Source organism: Dasypus novemcinctus, chromosome 17, assembly GCF_030445035.2.
Source record: "Dasypus novemcinctus isolate mDasNov1 chromosome 17, mDasNov1.1.hap2, whole genome shotgun sequence".
NCBI classification, from domain to species: Eukaryota; Metazoa; Chordata; class Mammalia; order Cingulata; family Dasypodidae; genus Dasypus; species Dasypus novemcinctus.
The window spans coordinates 42,864,238-42,889,840 of record NC_080689.1 but is presented as its reverse complement, the minus strand read 5'-3'; the positions used below and the strand labels follow the sequence as shown (position 1 = coordinate 42,889,840).

At 40.6% G+C, this 25,603-nt stretch overlaps 1 long non-coding RNA gene across 1 annotated transcript; it reads right to left on the bottom strand.

Annotated features, from left to right (window-relative positions):
• Positions 1-4,013: 4,013 nt before the first annotated feature.
• Positions 4,014-25,514, bottom strand: LOC139436751 (uncharacterized). The gene is made up of 3 exons (XR_011646108.1): positions 25,411-25,514; positions 13,563-13,663; positions 4,014-4,141 (listed from the first exon to the last, which is right to left on the bottom strand). It is a non-coding gene; the product is annotated as an uncharacterized lncRNA (long non-coding RNA).
• Positions 25,515-25,603: the final 89 nt, after the last annotated feature.

Below are 25,603 nucleotides of genomic sequence, written 5' to 3'. Positions count from 1 at the left end.
GGACATTCATGTAGAAATATGAGAGAGACATTTTAGGTCGATATTACTCTGGCCTTACATGTCAGGCTGAGGCATTTGACTTGTTTTCAGAGCATTTAAAATTCTGGTAACATTAACGAAAGCAATATTTTAGGAAGACTGATTTGACTAAATGTGAAGAGTAGATTAGGGCTTCTCAAGCTGTAACACGCATACAAAGCACCTGGGGATCTTGTTAAAGTACATATTCTGATTTAAAAGGTCTGGGTTATGGGCTGCGTTTCTGCATTTCTACAAGTCTCAGTGATGCCCATGTTGTTAGTCCATTGGCTGCACTTTGAGTAGTGAAGGGATTGGTGTATGGTTCTAAATTCAAGACATCCACTAAGGCATAATATTGAAATAGGAAGAGAAAGCATGCACAAGGGAAAAAATGTCTACACGTTTATTCTAGTTTGTTCATTTGTTTGCAAGAAACAAATTTCTCATCCAACTAGCTGAGGTAAAAAGGAAGGCTATTTAGAAGGACATAGAGGAATCTTACAGAACCAAATGCAGAAAGTATGGTACAATGTCTCCTGGGGGTTGAAAAGTCATCAGACACTGTTTTCTCCATCTCTTTCTGCTTCCTTCTCCTGCTTACTCATCAGTTTGCCCATTAGGACTCTCAGTCCTGACTCTGTCCTTCAGTTCAAGCATCCATCACTTAATATAAAAAAATAATAATAAAGTCTCTGGGTCTCACAGTTCATACTCTCAGGAAAGAATCAGAGATTGGACCAGCTGAGTCTCTGGATTGGTCCCCAGTTAGGAATCCACCTCTGGTTCAACTAGCAGTTCCCATGACACAGGGTCTTTCATATTATATTTCAGAGACTGTGGTGAAGTTAATAGGGAGAGCTGGGTATGGCAAGCAGATTGACCAACATCTGCTAAAACAACTGGCATGAGTGACTCTCAGCTTCAGCTGAGGCCTCTATTGTTTGCACAATAGATGTCAAGTACTTTCCTTCTCTAAAGAGAGATGCTTTTCTGGACATGTTAAGACATTGAGAAATCAGTTTTGTCAGCCTTGAGCCATCACCCACCTCCAGACGATGTGAGTTGGTGAAAAATCCCCTCAGGTTGTATTATAGAAGAAGGTGGTGAGGTCTGTTTCCAAAGTGGCTGTGTGTGCCATGGGACTGGAGAGGGGAGTTCTTACCCCTCATTTCAAATGAGGGAGTTTCAGGAAAGTCACCTGGAGAGCTCAACTTGTGTCACTTGGAATTTTGGGAAGGGGCATAAGGATTGGTATCTCACTCAGTGAAAGGCCTAAAACTGAAGGGAGGGAGAAAAGAGGAGGACTGTAGGAGAGATAGATGCTGTCCCAGGGGTGAACAGTACTTCCACTGGTGTGGAGAGAGTAGTGGGACTTGAATAAAGTGGGAGTCTGTGGGAGGGAGCTGCCCTGTTTTAAAAAAACGTGGACAAAAGATGTATCTGGAAGAGCGACACCAACTCAGTGGACCTCTAACCAGCTACACACCCTTCCCCCAAAAAGGTTTCCAAGACTGAAGCCTATGAAAGTAGGGGAGAGGAGAAGCTTTAAATAGATAAGTGTTAGCATTTTGTTTTTATACTGTATTACACTAGAGTTATGTGTCTGAACTAGATTTTTTCCTATCTAAGAATTAGCTGAAAATGTATGAGACCTGATCAAGATTTTAATCAAGGTGTGGGTGAAGAGTGAATCTGCAGAACTGGCTTGAATGGAGTATAAGGAGAGATGATTTCTGTCTGCTCCCTGCTAAGTCAAGTTGTTCTTTAAACCAACTACATAAGTAAAATTATGTATCCCAATGATAGTTGCAGATTCCAGGTGCTGGTTAATTGGAGAATAGTCTAAGAGTCTGAAAACAGAACTTGGATTTAGATTTGTTAGTTTTTCACTTCTGTATCTTTCCTGAGATAAAATTGCTTCATTTGGAATTTAGGACCCAACAGAAAGCTTTCTAGACGTAGACCTTTTAGGAAAGGAATTTTTTTTTTAATTTTTAATTTTTAGGTACTAAAGCACGCTATATAGGGAATCAATAGTCAGATCTGGAATCTGGCAGAATCCACATGGACATTAATATCCCCAAGATGGGAAGGAGACTTGGCCTAGTGGTTAGGGCGTCCGTCTACCACATGGGAGGTCCGCGGTTCAAACCCTGGGCCTCCTTGACCCATGTGGAGCTGGCCCATGCGAAGTGCTGATGTGCGCAAGGAGTGCCATGCCATGCAGGGGTGTCCCCCGCATAGGGGAGCCCCATGCACAAGGAGTGCATCCCATAAGGAGAGCCACTCAGCATCAAGAAAGTGCAGCCTGCCTAAGAATGGCACTGCCCACACAGACAGCTGACATCAACAAGATGACACAACAAAAAGAAACACAGATTCCTGTGCTGCTGACAACAACAGAAGCAGATAAAGAAGACAATGCAGCAAATAGACACAGAGAACAGACAACTGGGGTGGGGGTAGGGGTGAGGGTAGGGGTGGGGGTGGGGGAAAGGAAGAGAAATAAATAAATCTTTAAAAAAAAAATCCCCAAGATGGCTGCTGGAAGACCCCCTCCCCCCGCCCCCCCCCCCCAACATACACAAGATTCTGCCATTCAGAAATAGATTTCCTCCAGAAGCCAGGAGAATCCCCGGATATTCCCCAAGGACTTTATCATTGGGTCCTCCTGGGGGATTGATGGATGGGGTAATCAATCAAAACAACAAACAGCTGGAACTCCTCCCCTGCCATTAGCAAAGGGGTGGAATAATTAATGGTTTAAAAAACAAGCACAGAAACTTCTTGCTCTCTTGTCTTCACTCTGTCCCAGTTCCAGTCCTGGTGCTGGTCCTACCTCTTCCTGCCTTCTGTGCCCTGTTCTCACCATGTCCCCCGACATGGATCAACAGTCAAGTAAAACCTGGGCATTTATAGTCTATAATGGGAAACTGTAGTCTGTAAATCAGCCTGCTTTATCAATCTTCAGCCCCTTTCTCTCTATCTGGGACCCATGATCTGTTATTTTTTCCCATTACTCTTCCCTCTCTACCATAATAAAATGCTGGCCTAACTCACCCAATGTGCTCTTGAAACTCATTTCTGCAGCATAGTCAAGAACCTGGACAAAATCTGGTTACAGTACCAGGGCTGGGAATTGAACCTGAGACCTTGTATGTGGGAAGCCCTTACTAAATCACAGAGCCACACTGACTTCTCTTATGAGTTAAGAAAGAATGAAGAGCTAAGGAAAAGAGGGAGACAAATACTCCCACTTCTGTAAAAACCACTCAAGATTTCCTACTCAAGACTTGTTATAGACTGGATAAAGGGGAAGCTAGCCAAATATCTTCAAGGACTGTGAGATCCTTGGGTAAAATGTAACACCTACAGCCTCAAATCAGCTTGTTATACTACGTGAAGATAAGCACGGTCTTCAGTGGCCATAAGTAGGTTCCAACCCTACCTTTATCTTCCCCACAGAAGAGGTGAAGAGGAAGGACAGCCAAAAAGCTGAAAGACTTGCTTTCTGCAGCCTGCCTCACCCAGATTCCACTGAACTTCTGTAAAGGTTCTATTATAACCACAGATTCTTATCCACCCTCCCAGTGTGCTACTTCATTTGGTAAACAATTCTCATGCCAATTCTAAGTTAATTCATTCAGCAGTGTCAGGCTTTCTTGTCTAAGTTCCACATGGAACTTATATTCAAGTGTATGTATGGCAAGACAGGCAATAAATAATAATACATGCTATATTAACAACAACAAAGAAAAGGCAGGGGAACAGAGTAGGGATTGCTGGGAGTGGGATTTAAAATGGGGTCAGGGAAGGCCTCTGTTTTAGTTTCCTAGGCTGCTCAAGCAAATGCCATGCAATGGGTTGGTTGAAACAACGGGAATTTATTAGCTCCTGTTTTGAGGCTAGGAAAAAGTCCAAATCAAGACATCATCAAAATAATGCTTTCTTCCCCAAAACTGGTATTCTGGTGCTGGCTGCCAATGATCCTTGTTCCTGGGTCCTCTGTCACATGGCAATGCACATAGTGGCCTCTCCTGACCTCTCCATTTTCTTCCAGGTTCTGTTGAGTTTCAGCTTCCAGCTGCTCCCTCTGTCTTTCTGTCTGAATTTCAATCTGCTTATAAAGATAACAGGATTCAGAAATAGGATTAAGACCTATCCTGACTGGGTTGGGCCACACTTTAACTGAAGTAACCTTATCAAAATATCCTATTGGGAGCAGATGTGGCTCAAATGGCGTAGTGCCTGCCTCCCACACGGGAGGTCCCAGGTCTGGTCTGGTGCCTCCTGAAAAAATAAAAACAAACAACAAGCAAAACAAACGAAGAAACCAACTCAGGGGAGTCAATGTGGTTCAGTGTTGAGTGCCGGCTTCCCACATATGAGGTCCCCGGTTTAATCCCTGGTCCCTGATACCTCAAAAAACAAACAAACAAACAAACAAAAACGTCCTATTTACAATGGGTTCACACTCACAGGAATGAATTAAGTTTAAGAATATGTTTTTTCTGGGGTATGTAGGTCCAACTACCATAGCCTCGTACTTTTTTTTTTCCTGAAGGACAAACTCTCATTATTTGATATTTAAAGGAATTTCAAGGTTTCTTTTAAATTATTGCAGTAACATATACAAAACATAAAACTTCTCATTTTAACCACTTTTAAGTATACAATTCAGTGGCATTAATTACTTTTACAGTGTTATCCTACCATCACCACTTTCCACTACTAAAATTTTTTCATCACCCTAAAAGAAACTTTGTAAGCAATAAAAAAAGAAAAATTTTAAAGCAATTTCCATTTCCCCATTCCCCAGCTCCTGGTAATCTCCAATCTACTTTCTGTCCTGTATTTGCTTATTCTAAATATTTCATTTAAATTGAATCATACAATATTTGTCCTTTTGTGTCTATTGCACTTAGCATAATGCTTTCAAGGTTCACCCATGTTATATCAGCATTTCATTCCTTTAAATGGCCGAATAATATTCCATTGTATGTATATACCACATTCTGTTTATCCATTCATCTGCTAATGGATGCTTGAGTGGTTTCCATATTTTGGCTATTGTGAATAATGCTGCTATGAACATTGGTGTATGGATATCTGTTTGAGGCCCCGCTTCTGGACATATACCTGTGAGAGGAATTGCTGGGTCAAACGGTAAATCTGTATTTAACTTTTTTCAGGAACCACCAAACTAGCTTCTCCAGCTGCTGCCCCATTTTACACTCCTACCAGGAGAAAGTGACATTTTGAGCATAGACTTGAAAGAGGTGAGGGACCATGCCATGCAGATATACGTGGAGAAAGTATTCCAGACAAAGGGGTGAGCCAGTGCAAGTCTTTAAGGAACAGCAAGGAGTCAGCATAGCTGCAGAAGAGTAAGGAGAGCAGTTAGGAGGTTAGGTCAGAGAAGAAAGGAGGGCCAGAGGACTTTGGCTTCCATTCCGAGATAGGACATCACTTGCCTTGTGTTTTAACAGGATCAGTCTGGCATCTGGCTGAGAATAGATGACATTGGACAGAGTGCTAAAGTGGGCCAATCAGCTGGGAGGCTATTGCAATGACCCAGGTTGTTTATGTTGGGAAGTGTGGACTGTGGATCAGGGTGGTAGCAAAGGAGATGAGGGCTGGGAAGTAACTAGTTTCTGATAAATAACTCCCTTAATGCCATACAAAGAGTTATAACTCTTATGTTTTTATTTGGCAAAGGGAAAACAGAAAGGCAAATGAAAAAACAAATTTAAATTAAACAGCCTATCAAAGGGAAATTGATTATTTCAGTTGTATTTTAAATCAGAAAAGTCTATAGGTACTTTCCAAGTATAAAAACCTTCAGGTATAGACATTCTGGAAAAAAAAAAAAACAAACAGAGACTTGAAGCCATTTAAAACTCAGATCAAATTCTCTGAAAATGATTATGAATTTGACAAGGTAAATTATTGAGCTATTCAAGAAGAAAATACCCTAGAATGAAAAAGAGTTGAGATTTAAAAAGAAAAAAAAATAGGCTAAAGGAGGTACAAATGGAAAATAGCTGAAACATACTAGGAGATGGCACAACTTGTGAGATGATCATTTGATGTTTCAAATAAAGATCTAGTAGCAAAGCTCATTGCTAAATGACACAGATCATTTTCCAATGCAGAAAAGGCATCAGTTGAAATAAAAGACTTCAGAAAAGCAAAACACAACATAAAATGTCACTTTAACTGAGTTTAAGAACTTCAGGGAAGAGGATGTGGCTCAAGTGGTAAGGACTCTACCTACCATATGGGAGGACCGGGTTCAATCCCTGGGACCTTCTGGTGAAAAAAAAAAAAAAAAAGAAGAGAAAGTATGCCTGCACAGTGAGTCAGTGCCTGTGTGGTGAGCCGAGTGCCCAGACCGGGAGCCGAGCGCCCATGCAGTAAGTCAAGTGCCCAAACGAGTGCCTGTGTGGTGAGCCAAATGCCCACATGAGTGCCCATGTGGTGAGCCAGTGCCCACGCAGTGAGCCAGTGCCCACAAGATGAGCCAAGTGCCTGCATTAGTGCCCGCATGGTGAGCCAGTGCCCGTGCGGCAAGCCAGTGCCCGTGTGGCGAGCCAAGTGCCTATGCAATGAGCCAGTGCCCGTGCAAGTTAGTTACACAGCAATATGATGATCCAACAAAAGAGAGACAAAGGGGAGAGTCAAGGTGAAGTGCAGCAGAGACCAGGAACTGAGGTGGTGCAATTGACAGGGAACCTCTCTCCAAATGAGAGGTCCCCAGGATTGAATCCTGGTGAATCCTAGAGGAGAAAAAGGAGAAAAGAAGACAAAAAGGGAAACAGATACAGAATATCACACAGTGAATGGACACAGATGGCAAAAACAGCAGGGTGGAGGAGGGGGAGGGAAAGGAAGAAAAAAAAGAACTTCATACCAGAGTTATCTTCTACCTATAATATGAAAGATAGAAAGAGAGAAAGAGAGGATGGCAAGTGAACTATAAAAAAGTCCTATGTATTCATGAAGGAAAATAATATACAAACCTGAGAATAGGGGATGTAGGAGACACTGTTCAAATGTCATCAAACAACGCCAATGAATAGTATTACTGCCAGGGAACAGCATGAGTGAGATTTGTTTTTTAAAGTAAATTTTATTTTAAGTTCAAAAAATAAAGTAGACAAAAGGCAGTGTGTCAGTTTGAGATTATTTATGAATTCCAAAAAGAGAGATTATGTTTGTAAACTAATCTATTCCTTTGGGTGTGATACCCTTTGATTGTATTAGATTCAGATGAGATGTCTTTGATTAAATTATGTTAAGATTAGGGCTTTGATTCAACCAAATCAGAAGGGTAACTCAGGTTGAGTCCCCACCCCCTTGGTGGGCCTATGTAAAAGGACACTCACTCAAGAAGACACATGGAAGAGGAGAGAACTTGTTCATTTTGGTCCTGCCATGTAACAGAAAGGAGAAGACTCAAATAGCTAAAACCCTGGGGAGAGATAAACCATTCACCTGATAATTTTCAGATGAAGAGAACAAAGCAGCTGAGCAGCTGAAAAGGTCTGGAAAGAAATGAGCCTGATGCCAGAGACCAAGAGACCAGTCAGAGATTGCCCGCCATCTTACTTCAACACGTGGCAACTGACTTTGGTGAGAAAGCAGCCTTGAGTTGGACTCTTTAGGTCGTGTAACTGTAAGCTTTCACCCCGAACAAATACCCTTTATAAAAACCAACAGATTTCTGGTACTTTGCATCAGCACCCCTTTGGTCAACTAATACAGGCAGCTTAAGAAATTTATGGAAGCATTACTTTAAAAATTCTACCCAGGCACATTTATCTCATTTAATCCTGAAAACAAACTCAATTGTTTCTCCAGTGTTCGGAAAGATACACAAATGAGCACAGATTGGTTAAATTACCTGACCAAGGAAGAGAGAATTTTTGTGTGTGTGTGAAGAGAGAATTTTTATTAAAGAATATCTAAGGAAATAAAAATTATATTTAAATAGGACATGTGTCAGTAACACCAATATTTTCTAAAAAACAAACAAACAAAGTAGCTTCAGGGAACGAAAGTGTTATACCATGTATATTCTTGTAGTAAATGATGGCTTAGGTATTTAATAGCTTGCTTGACTTTGCTAAAATGAGATGAGCCACACGGCAAGATTTAACAATTTATTGAGACTTTCATTTGACTTTGTCATAAACTAGTCATAATGATTAGCAATGTGGCATGTCTTTTAGATTTCCTTTGTCCCTCACCTTTCTGATAAGCAAAATAAGAGTGGACCATTCTCTCCAGAGTAAGAGACAGAGGGGACCGTGGGGGTGGGTGGGATATTACATACTGTCCTCACACCAATCTCTTTTCTTTCCAATCATAGTTATCTACCAGCCTTAAGAACATCCCTTATCTCCCTTGATGACTTCAGGAACTGGCTCCATTGTTTCTCTCCAACTACCATTATCCTTGACAACTTCAGCATCCCTGTTTATGACCTCTTTACAACCTGACCTTACATTTTCTCAGACATTGATTTCTTGCCACCCATCTTCCTTGGATATTGAATCTGCCCTTCCTGCAGGATCTTAAATTTAAATGCCTATACCTGGCCTTAACCTCTTGTGTCAGTTCTCCCATTCTACTGAATCCGGAATTTGTCCTCAGAGTTACCTGAATTCCCTCAACCCTCAACCAGTATACATAGTGATAAAAACTTCAGATTTGGGAAGCGAACTTGGCCCAGTGGTTAGGGCATCTGCCTACCACATGGGAGGTACGTGGTTCAAACCCCGGGCCTCCTTGACCCATGTGGAACCGGTCTATGTGCAGTGCTGATGCGCACAAGGAGTGCCCTGACACGCAGGGGTGCTCCTGTGTAGGGGAGCCCCACGTGCAAGAAGTGTGCCCCATAAGGAGAGCTGCCCAGTGCGAAAGGAAGTTCAGCCTGCCCAGGAATGGTACCACACACACGAAGAGCTGACACAACAAGATGACACAACAAAGAAACACAGATTCCTGTGCCGCTGACAACAACAGAAGCGGACAAAGAAGAACACACAGCAAATAAACACAGAGAACAGACAACTGGGGTGGGGGTGGGAAGGGGAGAGAAATAAAATAAATAAATAAATCTTGAAAAAAAAACTTCAGATTTTAGAGTTAAATACTTGGGTTTAAACCTTGTCCCTGTCTGTAGCAGTTTGGTATGGTTCATGAATTCCAAAACTTGATATTGGATTATGTTTGTAAACTGGACCATACCTGGGCATGATTACATTATGATTAGGGCTCTGATTGGGTCATGTCAGTAGGGTGTTGAGTCCCCACCCCTTCGTGGGTGAGGACTCACAGATAAAAGACATGGCAAAGGACAGAGTTGGAATTTTGATGTTGGAGTTTGCATGTTGGAGTTTGATGCGGGAGTCTTGAGCTGGAGCCTGGGAAGTAAGCACACAGAGGATCTTGGTTGTAAGGAAAGAGAAGCAAGCCCCAGGAAGAAAGGAACTTTGAGAGTGGAGAGCAGTAAGCCCTGGGAAGAGAGGAACCCAGGAAGCCTAAACCCTGGCAGATGTCGGCAGCCATCTTGCTCCAACACATGGCAGAAGACTTTGGTGAAGGAAGTAACTTATGCTTTATGGCCTAGTAACTGTAAGCTTCTACTCCAAATAAATACCCTTTATAAAAACCAACTGATTTCTGGTATTTTGCGTCAGCAACCCTTTAGCTGATACCACAGAATGGGGAAGGGCTTTTGCAATTATCAAAATGCTAGAATGGTTTTATAAATGGGTAAGGGGTGTTTTTTGGAGGAATTGTGAGATGCTTGGAAGAAAAGACCTACAGTGTTTTGAAGAGACTGTTGATAGCAATATGGATGCTAAAAAGACTTTTTTAGAAGTGCCTTAGAAGTAAATGATGCCTTAGAAGTAAATGATGAAATTATTTTTGGAAACTGAAGAAAGGTGATCCGTGTTTTAAAGTTGCAGAGAACTTAGCAAGATTAACTCCTGGCGTTTTGTGGAAGGCAGAATTTGAAAACAGCGAGCCTTGGCTGAAGAACTTTCCCATGTAAATCTGGAGGATATGGCTTGGCTTCTCCTTGCAGCTTACAGCAAATGCTAGATGAGAAATACGGTGAGGACTGAACTGTTGTGCACAAAGAAAACAGAAACTGATTCTGGAAATTCCAAGCCTCTAGAAATCAAGCTTCCAGGAGATAGTGCCCCATTTGAAGACTTAATTAAACTTGGAACTTGTAAATCAGGATTGAAGATATAGTTACCTAGGAAAGACTTATGTAAAGTCTTACTGTCTGACAGCTTGGACCCCTGCTTCTTGCATGCTGAAGCAACAAGCTTTTTGAGAGAGCTGTATGAACAAAACGATTGTCAGTCTGGACTAAAAGGGATATGGAAAGGAGAGATTGAAGGGCAAACAGCTTTAAGAGGAAAACCATGGAAGATGATATCTAAATTAAGACATCGCCTTGGGCCAAGAGAGGAACCCCATCCATGTGTATAGAGAGGGTGAGGATGCCCTAGCAGTTGAAGAAGGTGGATGTTCCCACCCAATGTTCAGGGAGAGTTTTGCTGCCTCAGGGTACAGAGAGAGTAGAACACATTCCTCAAGGATTAGGGAGTTTGTGGTTCATACCCCATAGATCTGAGAGGGGCAGGTTTTGTTCCCCATGGATTAGGGAAGGCCAGCTGGTCAACTCATTGCTCTGAGAGGGTTGAGCCTGTATGCCAAATGTTAGGGAGGATGCTGTCTTCACTTCACTGTACTAGGGGTGCTAAGACTCTAACCCAGAGTTTGGTTAAAGTGTGGCAATCATCCCAAAGTTCTTGGAGGGTGAGGTCTGGAGTTTGGTGGACACCCAAATGCTTGATGAGGGTGGAACCAAGAAAATGGCTATTGGGCAAGCCTGTGTAAAGGGTGGGTCCTCCTGAGGCACCAGGGAAAGAAACCATCTTCTTGAGAATAACTCTCACACTTCGAAATCAAATGGAGGATGCCCTGCAGGTTTACTGAACTGTAGAGGACCTGTGACTCATGTTTCCTTCCCAGATTCTCCTTACGGTAATGAAAATGTTTATCCTTTGTCTGTCCATTTGTGTATTGGAAGCAGATAAATTGTTTTCAGAGGTCTACAGCCAGACAGGACTTTGCCCCAAGGCAAACTGTATTTCTTTAAAGGGATTGTGATGTAATTCTATACTTAGCATTGCTACTGATTTAAGGGCTTTTTTGAAGGTTGTAATGTCTTTTTGGAGTTCAGGGGGTGGAGTGTAGCAGTTTGATATGGTTCACGAATTCCAAAAGTAGATATTGGATTATGTTTGTAAACTTGTCTGTACCTGGGTGTCATTAAATTATGATTTGAGCCTTGCTTGGGCCACATCAGTATAGTGCTATATCACTACCCCTTGGTGATGTGGCCCAATCAAAGCCCTAATCATAACTTAATCACGCCGAGGTACAGACCAGATTACAAACATAATCCAATACCTATTTTTGGAATTTATAACCATATCAAACTGCTACACTTGGAAATTATTTTACTTGTGTAGTTCTCTGGTTTTAGTAAATTCAAAGTTGTACAACCATCACAATCAATTTTAGAAAATTTTCATTACCCCAAAAAGAAACCCCATATCCAACAGTCACCCATTCCAAGTCCCTCTATGCACTCCCTCCAGCTCTAGGCCACCAGTAGTATGCTTGCTGTCTCTATGGATTTCCCTATTTGAACATTACATATAAATTAAATCATATACCATGTGGTCCTTTGTGAATGACTTCTTATACTTGGCATAAAGCTTTCAAGGTTTATCCATGTTGTAATGTTTATCAGTACTTCATCCCTTTTCATGCTTGAATAATAATGGATATACTACATTTTCTTTATCCATTAATCAACTGATGGACATTTGATTTGTTTCACTTTTTGGATATTAGGATGTCATGAACATTTGTGTTTAGGAATAGTTTAAAATTAAGCTCTCCTGAGATGTATTCACCATATGCAATGAATGTCTCATAATGATGGAGGAGGTTGTTGTTATGGGCGGAGGAGTGGGGTGAGGAGGGTGGGGGGTATATGGGGACCTCATTTTTTTTAATGTAACATTGAAAAAATAAAGAGGAAAAAAAAAAGAATCTATAGGCTATAGCTAAATCTAGGTTCAGAGAAAAAAATGTAGCCTTAGTCACTTAATTGATATAAAGATGATAATAATTGGATTGGTTAGGGGAAAAATACTTTGTTTAGTAGTAATTTTTTTGACAATGCTCTTTAATCATTAGTTAAAAAGGTTTAAAAACAATGCAAGTTATTGGTGGTAGGGTGAGATGTTACATATGTTTGTTTGATGTTATACGTTTTGTAAATTCAAAACTATTATACATTTATTGTTTATGTATGTTTACGGATGAGTGATATATTTCAAATTTTTAAAAGTTTAAAAATAAATAAATAAATAATAAAAGTGAAAAAAAAATTAAGCTCTCCTTGGTTCTTTTTCCCATCCTCTACAAGAGCTACTACAAACTACCTCCATTTACCTCAAGTTCGCAAACCCTCCCCTGACTGAAATATTTTTATGACATGAGGTCCTCTCCTACTTCAGTGAGAAGACAGAAGCCACCATGTTAACAAAGAACGCTTCTCCTGTACTCATGGTGTTTTCTCCAGGTGTTTGTTGCTTTTAAACTACAATCCAAGTTCTGGATACCCTTCACAGAACCAAAGAAGTTCTAGCTTTTAATTGTTATTGGTATTCAGGGCAAAGGACAAAATTAATGGGACTAACCTTCTATCCTCTTGGCTTGTTCACAAACCGAAGAAGAGAAAATACTCACAGAATTACTGACAACTTGGGGACTGTAGAGAAGAATGCAGGAATTTCCCATGCCCTGTGGGAACATGCCTGAGAAATTTATAAAATTCAAAAGGAAAGGAAATATGGTATCTCAGAGAGCATCTGACAAAGGTATTGATCCTCATTAGAGTCTAGATTCCTAGGGCAACAGGCTTTAGAAACATGAACAGAAGTTTTGAAGTCAATGAAGATAATTTTTCAGCTGAAACAATGCTAGGACAAGATGAAAAACCAAAGCTTGAAGGGAGGTATTCTTGGCCTAAAAGAAAATAAATAAAAATACAGATTCTTGAAGCTCACCCCAGAGCTATGGAATCATTTCTCCAGAAGTAGGATACAAAAATCAATATTTTTAATAAGCACCCAGGTGAGTATTTCAATCAGACAAGTTTGGGAAATATTGGCTTAAACTATTCTATAGTTGGAAGCTGTCACAGCAGCCTAGGACCTAGGATTAAAATTGTTGGCTCACAAGATATTACACAAGCAGTATTAGTAGTAGCTCACTCTAAATGTTGCACCAAAAGGCCAAAAACTTAGAGCTCAAAGGCAGGACTGCCGCTCCTTGTTCCCTCTGAAGTTAGAAGGCGACAGCAAAAGGGATATGAATAGAAGAGATGTGTGCTACTTCTGGGCAGAAAATTTAAGAGTTAGGGCACAACTTACCACATTCTCTTGCCTGTGCTGTGGTGTCCACAGAAAAATCTGTCAAGGTAAAGATTCCATCATCCTGTTCTTTAAATTAATGTGGTGGGGAGCAGGGCTCTCTGCCAATCCATAATGGACATGTAGGGTAAGTGAGAAAAAGAGTTGTTTTAAGCCTTCAAGATTTCAAGGTTCACTGTTACTGCAGCATAATCTAGCCTATCCTGACTGATACAGTCTTCAAATTCTACAGGTTTCTAAGTTTCACAAGAATATGACAATATCTCACTCTCTGAGAGAGGAGTTAATTTGAATAGGTAAAAATTTCCCCAGGAATGGAACATTCAAAAATGCCAAAATTAACATCTCCTAATTAAGTTTAAGTTCACAGCTCATGGATTCTAGAACATCATGCCACATCAACTTTCTTGGTGAAACTAAAAATTCAGAATTTCTCTCCCTGATCACCCCCAACCTCAGAGTCTCTGCCCTGGTATTTGACAACACAAATTAATGGGTTCTAGGAACACAGTTTTGCCTGGGGTAGCTACACAGAGGCTTGATGATAGTTTTTTCTAAATTTGATGGGTATGTGGCCAGTGGTATAGTAACCTGTGTGTCTTATCTTTTTGGACTCAGTAGAAGCTCAAATGAAAGACTTGATATTAAAATAATACAATTTCTGTTCAGATTGCATCTGCTTAAAAAATTCCAACCCTACTCAAGCTTCAAGAAAACCCTCTGTAATTAACACTGAATGAAATACAAAGCAGAAAGGATGAATTCTAGACATTAATTTCTTTGAAGTTTAAATCTCAAGGGCAAGAGAATTTGACTTCACACATTAATTCTTTGGTCTTTAATTTGCAAGGGATTTTAACCTATGGACTTTAAATTTTCCCTTGGAATTTCATAATGGGGGAGAGTTAATGGTCAAATGTGGAGGTTCTCTATGTTGACTACATTTTATTATTGGTGCCATGTAGTCTCACTGCAAGGCTTCTAAATGTGAGACTGAACGTTACTTAATATAATTGGTATGGAAAATAGACTAAGGGATGAATTTTCACATTTGGAGTTTCTTTAATTAATACAGTGGTACCTTGGTACTTGTTATTAATTGGTTCCAGGAGGTGCAACGAATACCAAAAACAATGAGTACCAAACAAAATTTTCCCATAAGGAATAATATAAATAAATTTAATGTATTCCCAAACCAAAGACAATGCACATTTTTAAAGCAATATGTAAAAAGATAGTGTTGTATATCATTACTTTACATGAGAAATAAACCTAAAAATACTTACATTAAATAAAATAAAATCTTCACTTTATCTGTACTAAGAAGAGTCCATGGCTTAATGGGATGGTGGGAGGAGAGTGGTGAAGAGAGGTTACAAGGAATGTTGCTTAGGAGAGTCCCCATCCAAGAGAACACTTGCACTTCAGGTGTTCCTTCTCTTTTCTGACTTTTTTTCAACTTGCCCTACAGGCTCTGACCCACTCTTTGTCACCTTCACTAAAAACTTATCCAATGGGGACTGCTTCTGTCTTCTTTTCAGAATTCCTCCAAAGTATGAAATTGTTTGGTCATTCAATAAATTCACATTTCTGTTTGTCAGAGCTTTGTCTGGATGGTACTTCTCCACAAAGTGTTGACCTTCTCATTCTGGACACATTTCTTTTATCAAGGAACTGGGGACATCCTCCCTTATCTCTTTCTCACCTGAAGAAATCTCTTCAGGCACTTGTTGCTGCTCCTTCTGTAGTTCCTGAAGCTTCTCAGTGCTGAGCTCTTCACAGTGTTCTTCCACTAACTCCTCAAAATCAGCAGCATCAAACTCCAGACTCAGGGACTGGCGCAGAAACAATATCCTGCACAACTGTACCCTCTGTACCTGCAGGCTTGAGGTCATCCTCAAACCCTTCGAAGTCTCTCAGACACAAATTCTGGCCTGGTAATGCCTTCTCCTCTTTCATGATGTAGGTTCTACATGGCATTTTTTCCCAAAAAACTCCGGTCTTATCACAGTTAAAAACTTGGTGGGTAATAAAAACCCTCAGCTTCTATGTAGTGTTGGAATTCACTGACAAATTCATCAGCACCCTTTTTATTAGCACTCACTGCCTCGCCATGCCTCATGACAATATGGATGCTGGACCTCTTTTTAAAATTATCAAGCCAGCTGTGGCAGGCCTTAAAAACTTCAACACCCTCATCACTTGGTTCTTGTTTGTTTTTCAAAATATCAGCATGCAACACTTCCACTTTTTCACATATTGTGGCTTCCAATACACTGTCACCCACTAACTACTTCTAGTTTACTCAAATTAATAACAGCTTTTCTACTTTCTTGAGTGTCTGGGAAGGCTGCTTTGTTACCGCTGTAACTCCTTTCTCAACATCAGTCTTTTTCATTGCTTCTTTATTATTAATAATGGTGGAGACCGTTGTTCTAGGTATAGCTATTCCCTAGTAAGTTCAGTAATGTGAATATTGCTCTTATAATTACCTATTATTTCTTTTTTTGCTCAATGTTAGTACAAAGTAATTTTCTTTTCTGCTCAGTGCTATCACTGCTCATTTTCTTAGGACCCATGATGAAAAAAAATATGCAAAAATACACAAAATGACCACAGAAGCTAAGATAAGACTGCAATGGGATGTGCACAGGGCAAGAGCTAATGCGTGACTAACATGTGACCCTTTGTTTTGGCCGGAAAGGGTAGTGAGTTACCAGGCAAACGACACTGACAAGTTCTAGCTTGCACATCGAATACCAAAAAAAAAAAAAAAAAGAAAAAACAATGAGTACTGGGACAAAATTTGCATGTCAAAATATGTTAAGTACCAAATTCGACAAGTTTCAAAGCAGTTGAGTACAAAGGTATGGCTGCATACTATTTGTGGCAGTTGTAAAACATGGCCCCTAGTGTTTCTGTCCTCTTCTAGCAGCTTGTGTTCCCTGCAGTGCTATGTTCTAGAGGAGAATACAGATTAGTTTTGAGAGTACAGAGCGTCTAGGTGACTTTAGCACCTTCCAAATATTCCTATAGTCCCTTCCCCTTCTGTTTACCTGCAAAATGCACCTTGCCAAGCTTCTCCCAAATTTTGACTGCTGCCCTCAGATGGGCCTTCAAAACTTTCCACACCAAGTGGCAACTCCTTCCTTTAGGGGCATTTTTTTCTTTTGGTAATTTTGGGATTCTTTGACTCCCTCTGTCTCTTCATTCTTCAAATGTTTGTGTTGTTGCTATCATTATTTATCCCTGAGTATATCTGGGGGCTCATTTCTTGCTGCTTATTCACTGATATTGTTCATGAGCTTTTGGTTTTGCCATCCAAGTTGCTGTTTCACATGGGAAGATTTGGGAATATTCAAAACCTATGCAACTTCCAACATCCTAGAATTCCCTTTCTTTTTTCCTTTATTCCATTCCTACTGCAGAGATAATTACACATGCTAAGCAAATTCCTTTTCTTATTTCTACCACACTTCCCTGCCTCCTCAATTAGGTGACTACTTTTGGCTAGTGAAACATGAGTGGAAGTAACAGGTGTCAACTGCTGAGCAGTGGCAGTGGGATCCCTCTGTATCATTCCGTTTCTCTCTTCTGCTTCAGTTGTGAGCACTGAGCCCTAAGACAGAAGCAACTTAAATCAATGTGTCTCAGTGTGAATGAAAACCATCCACAGGAGAGTTTGCACTAGCGAGAAATAAACTTTCTTGTGTTTTAAGTCACTAATATTTTGTGGTTGCTGCCACAGCATAAACCTAGACTATTCAGAAACTTCCTCACCTACTTCCCCTATTATCTGACTTTTCACCTCCTCCTCTGAAAATATGTTCAAGTGTCTCCTATCCAAAAATATCTTCCCCTCATCCTATTGTTCCTCAAATTAACATATTATCTTCCTCCCCATTCACTGATAACATTTCTAGAAGGAAATGCCTATATTTCCTACTTCTAGTTTCTCAACATCCACTCAGTTTTTAATTCCTGGGAATCTGGTTTCTACTTTCCTCATTCTTCAGAAGCTGTCTTCTTAAAGATTACCAATGGCCTCCTATTTAACAAATCAGGCTCAGTCCTTTTCTACCTCTCTTCTATGAAGGCCCCGAACTCTGGTCAAGTGGTTTTTTGTTTGTTTGTTTGTTTTTTTAACACAGTTGGTTTTTTTTTTTAAGACTTATTATATTTATTTCTCTTCCCTTCCCCCCACCCCCACCCCAGTTGTCTGTTCTGTGTCTATTTTTGCTGCATGTTCTTCTTTGTTCACTTGTTTGTTGTCAGCAGCATGGGAATCTGTTTCTTTTTATTGCATCATCTTGTTGTGTCATGGTCAAGTGGTTTTAAATCTTTTTAAGATCACAAACTCCTTTCAAAATCAGATAAAATCTATGGATTCTATTGCCAGAAAAACGCACATTTGCAGGTTTATTAGTTAGCCAAAGGGATGCTGATGCAAAGTACCAGAAATCTCCTGGCTTTTATAAAAGGTATTTATTTAGGGTAAAAGCTTATAGTTACAAGGGCCTAACGAGTCCAATTCAAGGTACCATAAGAGGTACCAAAGTCTGTTGCCACGTGTTGAAGCAAGATGGTGGGTGATGCCTGAGAGGGTTCAGCCTCTTTCCTCTTATGCCTCCATGGGCCCAGCTCCTTCTGACCTCAGCTGTAGGCTGGCATAGGGCTCGTCTCTCTTCCTCTGGGACTTGTTTCTTGTTGGAAACTGAGGCACAGTGGCCTCTCAAGGAGAGACGTGCTGTCTCCATGCTAGTACTGTCTCCATGGCTATGCTTGCAACCTAAGGAATGCGGTAATCAAGAGTTCTCGGCAAATGGGATGAAGCTGTTAAAGGCTGAAAGAAATGAGCACATACCTTTTGTAGTGAATAGAACACTTAGACTTTGTACTTTGAGGTAAGATTTTTTTTAATTCCTTAGACTATGGGTAATGCTGATAGTTAATACATGTTGCTGCTTGATGACACGTAGGCTATGTATTCCTGCTTGTTCTCACATACACTGGGGTACATAGAGAGCTCCTTGTAAACAATAAAGTTGTCTGAGGAGTTATTACTCGCAGACCCCCTGATCCCAGCTCTCTCATTCTTTCTTTTTCTTTCTTTCACTTTCTTTCATTCCTGATACCCTTCAGGTCCAAATCTCCAACAGTTTCTCTCCAGGCCCAGTTGCTCTGGACTCTTCACTAGGGCAGCTGTAAACTATCAGGTTCGTCTCTCTTCCTGGGGCTAGAGGATTCTCTGTGTATCTTCCCTGTGTATCTTCTCTGTGTATCTACTTCTGTGTGTTCTTGATTGCACATCCATTTATACAGCCTACCAAAGAGGGGCAAGAACTCAATCCTGCATGCCCTAATGAATCAAAGTGCTAATCTTAACATAATTTAATCAAAGTTATCCCAGCTGAATCTAACACAATCAAAGGGTATCATGCCCAGAGGAACAGACCAGTTTACAAATACAATCAACATCTCTTTTTGGAATTCATAAATATATCAAACTGCCATAGCAGGTATACAAATTTTGCCTAAATGTCCAAGAGTTCTTGATCAGCAATCTCCACTAAAGCCCATATATAAATAGTCTAAACATCTCTGCCCCTTGGATAAAGAATTCTATCCTGGTCTGGACCTAAGAAATAAACATACGGTGAACAGGGTCATTCATTCCCTCAAATCAGAAATATGGAGGTATTCTTCACTCCCCAGGCTTTTCCTTTATCATCCTGAGGTTTTTTCTTTCCTCTAATTTTCTGAATTTATATAGTGGCTTCTTACCACCCACTCTCCCCTTACTTCTCCCTTCATTCATTCCATCTGGAGTACTTGCTGAGTACTTGCCCCCTTATTTCAAAAGAAACTATGGTATAGTTGCTAACATTAAACACATTCACATTAAATGTGAATTAACATAACATTAATTAATGTAATTCACATTAAATGAGAATTAATGTAACACATTCACATTATATTTTGAGTAATCAAAGGAGGAAGCAAATGAACAAGTGGAAGACACATTGAACTACTTCTAAGGAAGTTTCAGAGACTGCTTTCTGTGGAAGAGGGAATGTAAATGGGACATTGAAGGATGGGCCAGGTTTTGACAGGCAGATAATAGGGAGAAAGGAGTGTCAGGTGAAGTAGATGGTATTAAATGAGCAACAAGAAATACACAAATAGAAATAAAATGTTGGGGTGGGGGAGTTGGCAGGGATCATGAGCAGACCTCACCTGGGTTGATCAGATAGGAAACTATTAGAAACAGAAAGGTAGGTTGGGGCCAGTCTGTGGTCAGTCCTGAGTACCAGGATAAAGAGACTGGGCTTGATTTTGTGGAGATAACAGGGGAACACTGACTAGTTTTAGGCAAAGTATTGATAGCTAAAAGCAAATTTTTAGGAAGGTTAATCTAGAAACTGTTTAGCAGAGATGAGGGATGGGCCAAAGGAGAAGAGTTAGGAGACTGTGCAACAATCCAGGCTATGAACTTGGAAACAGAAGGGAGCCATTTAAAGAGGGCAAGGCACTGGGTGGACTGTAGGAGAGTGTGGGCTATGGTGTGGACCATTGACCATGAGGTGCAGTGGTGCTCAGCGATGTATTCACCAAGTGCAATGAATGTCTCATGATGATGGAGGAGGTTGTTGTTATGGGCGGAGGAGTGGGGTGAGGGGGTTGGGGGGGTATATGAGGACCTCATATTTTTTGAATGTAACATTAAAAAAATAAATAAAGACAAAAAAAATAATAAAGAGGGCAAGGTTAGCAAAAGGGACACAGGTATTATAGTACAAATGGAGATGCACTGCTTGTATCTACCTTCAGTTAGAAGAATGGAGTTAGCTAATAGCCTCCAGCTGCAGCATCTTCAGGAGATACCACAGCAGTGTTGAAGCTGAGGCTATACTCTTCCTGGATAGCCCCCACCAGTGACTGAGCACAGCAGGGATACAATGGATTAGCTATTTCAACCCAAAAATGGGACTTCTCGAACAGGTAGTTTTTGCTTTGAAGCCCTGCATTGGTTGGTGGAACTATGTAGGATGTACCTCAAAGTTTGAGGTTCTTGCTGCCCAGTTGTGTTTCCTATTCTTTTTTTTTTTTTTTTTTTTAAGATTTATTTCTCCCCCCTCCCTCATTGTCTGCTCTCTGTGTCCTTAGCTGTGTTCTTCTTGTGTTCTCATTAGGCAGCTCCAGGAACCAATCCTGGGACCTTCTGGAGTGGGAGAGAGGAGATTGTTCTCTTGCTCCACTCAGTTCCCTGGTCTGCTGTATCTTTCTTTGTCTCTCCTCTGTGTCTCTTTTTGTTGCGTCATCTTGCTGTGTCAACTCTCCACGTGGACCAGCACACCTGTGCAGGGCAGCACTCCACATGGGCCAGCTCACCCTATGGGCCAGCTAGCCTTCACCAGGAGGCCCTGGGTATTGAACCCTGGACCTCCTATGTAGTAGATAGGAGCCCAATTGCTTGAGCCACATCTGCTTCCCTATCCCTTTTCTTTTCACAGGTGTCAGATCAGCATCCTGGTCTGAAGGTTTTCCTGTATTTAATTTTTCTTCCTCCCCCTTTATCTTTATCCTGGTCCCCTCTCCCTCCTCCAATAAACTTCTTGCACTTCTAACTCCATCTGAGCATTTGCTTCCTGAAGTAACCAAACCAACACACAATAGAGTCATTCTCCTAGAACCAACAGTGCCTAGAATAGCTCTTTGTACATAGTGGGCCTCTAATAAATATTAATAGACTAATATAAAAGTACTTTGGAAATACATACAAAATCATATGTAAAATTTGTACAAGTAAAAATTAAATCAATAATATTGAATTAATTGTGCCTAGGAAGGGCATATTTTAAGTTTCATTATTTCATACTCTAGAAACCTAAGTAATGTGACAATAATGATTTATGCATTGAGAAAACCACCAGGGTCACTGTAGGTTTGAATGAATTTTTCTGAGATGCTAAAATTTCTCTGACTTGTGTAGATTAAATATGGGACTACAGTAACTATTTAGACAATTCTTTATTTAGAGGAGCCAATTTTTTTAAAAGGAGAACATTTTCATCTCACAACTGAAAGTAATAATAGGATAAATGGGAGGGGCAGAAGCAGTTCTCTGAAACAAGTGCTGCAGCTGGAGTTCAACAAATGTGAGAGTCAAAATACGCACTAAAAATATGTCCTTCAAATAGCAAAGATTCCTGAAACTTTTCTCTGAACATACTTTGTGTTGTTTCATGAGACAATTTTGTGAAAATGGAAAGATGCTCCTGACATGGCAGTATTGAAAAAAATATATATATATTTTAGGACAGTCCCATAATATTAAGAAACTCTACATGACAGACCATCTAACACTATCAGCTAAATACATAACCACTCTTCCTGTTTTTTATGACAGGGGAAGTTATAGTGTAAAGTTAGAAGTATATGTTATGCGTGTTAAGCTGGGGGAGATTTGTTGGTTTTTGGTCACTGAATTTCACTTATTTGGAGCTACAGTAATTTGGAAATGAAATTGTTACACTAAAGTAGTTCTGAGGTAATAAAGAACTCTTTGTTTGAAGGCCTGATAATTTCTTTCCTATTTTTAACTGTTACCCAATATGAAATTTTCCTTTTGAAAGCAGGTCTTGGTGGAAATGAAATATTGCAATGATATAAATTCAAATTATTGCTTCTAAGTAATTTGAAGAATAAAATTTAATATAGGGAAGCAGTTGTGACTCAACTCCAGGGTTCGATACCCAGGGCCTCCTGACACGTGTGATGAGCTGGTCCACACACAGTGCTGTCACATGCAAGGAGTGCCAAGCCACGCAGAGGTGTCCCCCACGTAGGGGTGCCCCACGTGCAAGGAACATGCCCCGCAAGGAGAGCCGCCCCGTGTGAAAAAAGCGCAGCCCATCCAGGAGTGGTGCTGTACACACGGAGAGTTGACACAGCAAGATGACGCAACAAAAAAAGCGACAGTTTCCTAGTGCCACATGACAAGAATGCAAGCAGACACAGAAGACAACGGCGGGGAGAGGGGGGGAATGGGGAAGGGGAGAGAAATAAATAAAATAAATCTTTAAAAAAATTTTTAATATAAAAACATTTAGGGAAAAAATCCCATAGTCCCCTGCTGGGGAATGAATTATGTACAGTTTGGACATGTTGTTGGTCTTGATCTATAGTCTGGTGGGTGTGGACCCACTGTAAATAAAATCTTCTCAAGATGTCACTTCTGTTAAGGTGTGGCTCAACTGAATCAGATTGGGCTTTAATCCAGATTACTGGAGTCTTTTACAAGCAGAGTGAAAGACACAGTAGAGAAGTCACAGGAAGCAGCCAGAAGCCAGATGTCAAGCAACCCAGAAGAAAAAGTAGAAGACATCATCATATGCATTGCCACATGATGGAAAAGCCAAGGAATCCCAAAGATTGCCAGTCAGCCAGAAGATACTGTCCCTGGAAGGAAGCAAGCTTCTAGCCCCTCAAACCATGAGCCAATAAATGCCTATTACTCAGCCTACCAATTGTATGGTATTTGTTTTAGCAGCTAGGAAAGTAAAACATGCTCCCTAAGCCCTACCATGAACTCTCTCCTGTCAGCTTCCCACTGGATACATCCTCCTTTCCAAATTATTTTCTTACTCTACAAATTGCTAACTTTCTGCTTTTTCCTCATACTTTCCTCACCTTATGGTCCCTACTGAGACTACAGAAGCCACCACAAGCTGGACTTGTATTTGTCAATGTCACCAACAACCTCTATAGTGTCAAATCCATTGGACACATAGGCTCTTCTCTTACTTGATTCTTCACCAGCATCTTTTCCCTGAAGACAGTCTATTCTTTGAGTTTCTGTGATGCCACTCTTTGCAGAAGAGGTAACATAGCTGGCTTAAGACAGCTATTCTTAGAAAGGGCTTGCAGGGTTGATACTTGGCTGGCATCTGGGAACTTGGATTTTGAGAGTATTTCCATTTTTTCCTAACTGATAAGGGTGGCTCACTGTGCTTAAATTGTACAAACAGTAAGGTTTATGCTGAACACCTGCTTTCCTTCTGAGATTCTAGAATTTTGTTGGCAGAGTGTGCCTACATGACTACTCCCCAATAGAAATGCTGGGAACTGGGTCTTTAATTGGCCTCTCAGTGTAATAACATCACCCACATGTTACTGCACTTACACTGCTGGAGGAAGAGTATGCTTTACAAGAACACTCATGGGAGGGAGAGAGTATAAGAAAGCCTGCCCAAATTTCTCCAGACTTTTCTTCTTGTGCCTTTTTTCCTTGTGATCCAGTACTGTATCCTTACAGTGCCACTGTAATAAATCTTAGCCATGAATATAACTACATACTGAGTCCTATGAGTCCTTCTACTGCATATCCAAACATGAGATTGGTATTTAGGAAAGCCAACATCACTCTGTTCTGGTTTTCCTATTCTCAGTCTCCTTTTTTGAGCTTTTCCTGCTTTGTCCCACCTGGAATCCTTAAAGTTTTACTCATTCTTCTCTCCTCTATGCTATTTTTAAAGTGATAGTACTTGGTCTCTTAATGTTAAATATAATATCATCTATCCTGACAGGTTCCAAATTTATATCCTTAGCATAGTTCCTAATACTAAGTCTAGAAACTAATATCCCAAAGACTATTTGATTAAACTTAGATCAGTATATTTGAGAGGCAGTTCATTATTATTGCATGCAAAATTAAAAGCGTTCAGTGGGAAGCAGATGTGGCTCTGCAGTTGGATGCCTGCCTACCACATGGGAGGTCCTGGGTTTGGTTTCCAGTGCCTCCTAAAGAAGATGAGCAAGACAGTAAGCTGATGCGATGGGCTAGTGTGGCGAGCTGATGCAATGAGATGACGTAATGAGAAAACACAATGAGAGACACAACAAGCAGGGAATGGATGTGACTCAAGCGACTGGGCACCTCCCTCCCACATATAAGGTCCCAGGTTCAGTTCCTGGTGCCTCCTAAAAAGAAGATGAGCAGACACAGAGAGCGCAAAACAAACAGACACAGAGAGCAGACAGTGAGGGGTGCTGGGGTACAGGGTAGGGATAAATAAATAAATAAATAAATCTTTTTAAAAAGCGTTGAGGGGGAAGCAGATGTGGCTCAAGCAATTGAGCTCCCATCTACCACACAGGAAGCCCAGGGTTCAATGTCAAGGGCCTCCTGGTGAAGGCAAGTGGGCTCGTGTGGCGAGCTAGCCCACACGGAGTGCTGGACTGCATGGAATGCTGACCTGCACAAAGTACTGCCCTGAATAGGAGAGCTGCCCTGCACAGGAGTGCTGGCCTACGCTGAGAACGGTGCAGCAAGATGATGCAACAAAAAGAGACACAGAAGAGAGATAAGAGATGCAGCAAATCAAGGAGCTGAGATGGTGCAAGAGAATCATCACCTCTCCCTCACTCCAGGAGGTCCCAGGATTGATGCCTGGAGCTGCCTAAAGAGAATACAAGCAGACACAGAAGAACACACAGCAAACGGACACAGAAAGCAGACAAGAAAGGAGGGATTTATAAAATAAATCTTTTTTAAAAAAGTGTTGAGGAAATACTGGAATTGTGAAAAAACCGCCAACAAAAGATTTAGGTTAAAATTTCCCATTTTAACCACTTTCAAATACACAAGTCAGTGGTATTAATTACATTCACAATGTTGTGCTACCATCACCACCATCCATTGCTGAAAATTTTCCATCAATCTAAAAAAACTCTGTACCAATTAAGCATTAACTTTCCATTCCTCACCATCACCCCTGTATTCTAGTTTCTGACTCTATGAATTTGAATATTCTAATGATTTCATATCAGTGAGATCATACAATACCTGTCCTTCTGTGTCTGGTTTATTTCACTTAACATGACATCTTCAAGGTTGATCCGTGTTGTCTCATGTATCAGACTTCATTCCTCTTTATGGGTGAATAATATTCCATTGTATGTATATACCACATTTTGTTCATCCATTCATAGGTTGATGGTCACTCAGGTTGCTTTAGCCTTTTGGGTATTATGAATAA